A 5,251-nucleotide genomic window follows, 5' to 3' on the forward strand; every position below is an offset into this window, starting at 1 on the left:
TGGAGGAGGAGGTTGAATTCTTAAGGCCCCTACATGCTCGACAACAGAATACTACAGAATAATAAGCGCTGAGGTCACCTCGCTGTTTTGGACAAAGATAAGTGCAAAAGTGAACCTATCTACACATTCCTGTAGAGTTCTGGAGCATTATTACAAGTTCATTTTCAAAACCTTTTTAACTCCAGTTTGTTTAAATACGATTTCCCAGGAGTATTTGCCCTTATGTAATAAATGCAAATTAACTTTGGGTACATATCCGCATATGTTCTGGTTTTGCTGAAAGATTGAACATTTTTGGCAAACAATTCATGCCTTAATGAAAACCAACTTAAGTTTAAACTGAGGAAATCTCATATCTTTTAGGGGTTGATGTACATGTAATTGAGTTTTGCACATAGAACATTGTTTAATTTGTTTAGAGTTTTGGCAAATAGATGTTCCTCGCTGCACAGTGTTGTCCTCCTTTCATGGAGGTGGTGACATCCCCCTCCCTCCCCCCTTTTTGAAGCCTTAACCACTTGAATATTGTTTTTTATTATTATTTTGTTTGTTTTATTGATTTTTTTTGTTTTGTATTTGTATAAATGTGTCTTCTGACTCTCACTCTTTTATGAATAACTTAACACAATGTGTATGTACATTGTCTTGTATGTACTGTAGGTCTGAGTCTGTTGTAGTCTTCTCTAAATGTTCCTTTGAAAAATGTCAACATAAATGATTAAAAAGAACATAACAGACTGATTACACAACCGACCTGAACCTCATCCTGTTACCAAACAGACTGATAGAACCTCATCCTGTTACCCAACAGACTGATAGAACCTCATCCTGTTACCCAACAGACTGATAGAACCTCATCCTGTTACCCAACAGACTGATAGAACCTCATCCTGTTACCCAACAGACTGATAGAACCTCATCCTGTTACCCAACAGACTGATAGAACCTCATCCTGTTACAAAACAGACTGATAGAACCTCATCCTGTTACCCAACAGACTGATAGAACCTCATCCTGTTACCCAACAGACTGATAGAACCTCATCCTGTTACAAAACAGACTGATAGAACCTCATCCTGTTACCCAACAGACTGATAGAACCTCATCCTGTTACCCAACAGACTGATAGAACCTCATCCTGTTACCAAACAGACTGATAGAACCTCATCCTGTTACACAACAGACTGATAGAACCTCATCATGTTACCCAACAGACTGATAGAACCTCATCCTGTTACCCAACAGACTGATAGAACCTCATCCTGTTACACAACAGACTGATATAACCTCATCCTGTTACCCAACAGACTGATAGAACCTCATCCTGTTACCCAACAGACTGATAGAACCTCATCCTGTTACCCAACAGACTGATAGAACCTCATCCTGTTACCCAACAGACTGATAGAACCTCATCCTGTTACCCAACAGACTGATAGAACCTCATCCTGTTACACAACAGACTGAAAGAACTCATCCTGTTACCCAACAGACTGATAGAACCTCATCCTGTTACACAACAGACTGAAAGAACCTCATCCTGTTACACAACAGACTGATAGAACCTCATCCTGTTACACAACAGACTGATAGAACCTCATCCTGTTACACAACAGACTGATAGAACCTCATCCTGTTACACAACAGACATAACACCATTCTGCCTCACAAAAATGGTGATATGATATATACATATGATATAAACATATGATATAAACATATGATATAAACATATGATATATACATATGATATATACTTATTACTATATACTTATGATATAAACATATGATATATACTTATGATATAAACATATGATATATACTTATGATATAAACATATGATATATACATATGATATATACTTATGATATAAACATATGATATATACATATGATATATACTTATTATATATACTTATGATATAAACATATGATATATACTTATGATATAAACATATGATATATATACTTATGATATAAACATATGATATATATTTATGATATATACTTATGATATAACATATGATATATACTTATGATATAAACATATGATATATACATATGATATATACTTATTATATATACTTATGATATAAACATGATATATACTTATGATATAAACATATGATATATACTTATGATATAAAGATATGATATAAACATATGATATATACATATGATATATACTTATTATATATACTTATGATATAAACATATGATATATACTTATGATATAAACATATGATATAAACATATGATATAAACATATTATATATACATATGATATATACATATGATATATACATATGGCCATATCTGTCACATCGGCAGTGGCACGTAGGTGTTGAACTCTAGAACTCTGGCATAGCGTCCAAAAATGTTTAGTTAGTTAAACACTCACTGGTTAGGGTTAGGGTTAGGGTTAGGGTTACACTGTTAGTTAGGTATGGTAAGGTTAGTTAAACACTCACTGGTTAGGGTTAGGGTTAGGGTTAGACTCTTAGTTAGGTAAGGTAAGGTTAGTTAAACACTCACTGTGTCGATGAAGACGGCATCAACGTAGACTTTGGTACAAACTGAACCTAGGATAAATCCACAGGCTGGACCGAACACCAAGGTAGAGAATAATATACCTGAGAGAGAGAGAGAGAGAGAGAGAGAGAGAGAGAGAGAGAGAGAGAGCGAGAGAGAGAGAGAGAGAGAGAGAGAGAGATTTAACATTTCAATGGATGATATATGGCACAGGGAACATATAGATGTAAATGTATAGACAATTTACAATATATCATGTATCAGATGGTCTTTATCCAGAGTGACTTACAATAATCAAGGTAAACATACATAGAATACAGAGACAGTGTAGTGTCTCAGTAAACTATAGGATCATAGAATACAGAGACAGTGTAGTGTCTCAGTAAACTATAGGATCATAGAATACAGAGACAGTGTAGTGTCTCAGTAAACTATAGGAGCATATAATACAGAGAGACAGTGTAGTGTCTCAGTAAACTATAGGATCATAGAATACAGAGACAGTGTAGTGTCTCAGTAAACTATAGGATCATAGAATACAGAGAGACAGTGTAGTGTCTCAGTAAACTATAGGATCATAGAATACAGAGACAGTGTAGTGTCTCAGTAAAACTATAGGATCATAGAATACAGAGACAGTGTAGTGTCTCAGTAAACTATAGGATCATAGAATACAGAGAGACAGTGTAGTGTCTCATTAAACTATAGGATCATAGAATACAGAGAGACAGTGTAGTGTCTCAGTAAACTATAGGATCATAGAATATAGAGAGAGTGTAGTGTCTCAGTAAACTATAGGATCATAGAATACAGAGACAGTGTAGTGTCTCAGTAAACTATAGGATCATAGAATACAGAGACAGTGTAGTGTCTCAGTAAACTATAGGATCATAGAATACAGAGACAGTGTAGTGTCTCAGTAAAACTATAGATCATAGAATACAGAGAGACAGTGTAGTGTCTCAGTAAACTATAGGATCATTGTAGGAGCCAAGTGTGCACTAAAGTGGGTTATTGGTATGTGATTGATGAAGGCACCGCATTGGCACCTAGGTGGTGGGAGTGTCGCTGTGGGTGGCCTCAGTGTCTACAAAGTCGTGGCTCTCACCTGCTCACTCTAAGGCTGATTTGACCATGGAGGTGGGGTGAGCTGGGAGAGCTAATATTTTGTTGAACGCATTTTTGTATTTTGTTATTGCTCACTGTTTAAATTATTCGATTTCTTGACACATATTAATTACATTATTTCTTCATTGTAAATTTTTATAATTGGTGCACTGAACTTGAAAGTAAAGCATTTAAACTTGAGCATTCGTTTGGAATTCTTCTTTTAAGGCGCGTCATACAGTTTTAATTTCTCCAGGCTTAGCCTGCCAGCTGATCGTTTATTGGGAATGTTATCAGCCGCAACAACAATAGAATACAGAGAGAGAGTGTAGTGTCTCAGTAAACTATAGGATCATAGAATACAGAGAGAGAGTGTAGTGTCTCAGGTAAACTATAGGATCATAGAATACAGAGACAGTGTAGTGTCTCAGTAAACTATAGGATCATAGAATACAGAGACAGTGTAGTGTCTCAGTAAACTATAGGATCATAGAATACAGAGACAGTGTAGTGTCTCAGTAAACTATAGGATCATAGAATACAACGTACAGATACAGTGATATGTATCACTGTACAGAATACAGTGATACATACAGTTATATGTATCACTGTACATAATACAGTGATACAGACAGTTATATGTATCACTGTACATAATACAGTGATACAGACAGTTATATGTATCACTGCACAGAATACAGTGATACATACAGTTGAATGGTTCAGGGGAGGGGCTGCTGCCCTTGTTTAAAGCTCTGGTAAAGGGAAGGGGCTGCTGCCCTTGTTTAAAGCTCTGGTAAAGGGGAGGGGCTGCTGCCCTTGTTTAAAGCTCTGGGTAAAGGGGAGGGGCTGCTGCCCTTGTTTAAAGCTCTGGTAAAGGCCAGAATCAGAGTTGATTTTGGGTTCTATTCACTCATGAATGATACTGATAATGAGTTTTTTACTCTTCAGTGGTGCTACAATGAGGCTCTGTGTTCTGTTGTTGATGTGACAGTTGGTTTTCAATGATGTGTTGCTTTAGGTTGTAACTGTTATGTGTTTGAAAATGTCATGATTTAATACAAAATAAATAAAAATCTCTCTCTCTCTCTCTCTCTTCTCTCTCTCTCTCTCTCTCTCTCTCTCAATCTCTCTCTCTCTATCTCTCTCTCTCTCTCTCTCTCTCTCTCTCTCTCTCTCTCTCTCTCTCTCATCTCTCTCTCTCTCTCTCTCTCTCTCTCTCTCTCTCTCTTAGTAGGGGGCACTAAGTGAAAAATCGTTACGCGGCGGATAAAAGCATGACATTTGATACAGATGTCCCTTGGGTCATCCTAAAACATCCTAGAAGGGGTGCCCAAAAAAATCTTAAACAGGAAGTGAGTTATGGACAAAATCCAAATTGGCCACCTAAACTGTTGACCGTTGACTCAAAAGACACCAAAAGAATCTCCAAAAAGCATCAAATGTGGCACACATGTCCCTTGGGTCATCCTAAGACATCCTAGAAGGGGTGCCCAAAAAAATCTGAAACAGGAAGTGAGTTATTGACCAAATTGAAAATGGCCGCCTAGTGTTGTCGATTGACTCAAAAGACAACTAAAGAATCTCCAAAAAGTATAAAATGCGTCACACAT

The sequence above is a fragment of the Gymnoscopelus braueri genome (genome assembly GCF_963280865.1).
Source record: "Gymnoscopelus braueri genome assembly, chromosome: 1".
Lineage (NCBI taxonomy): Eukaryota > Metazoa > Chordata > Actinopteri > Myctophiformes > Myctophidae > Gymnoscopelus > Gymnoscopelus braueri.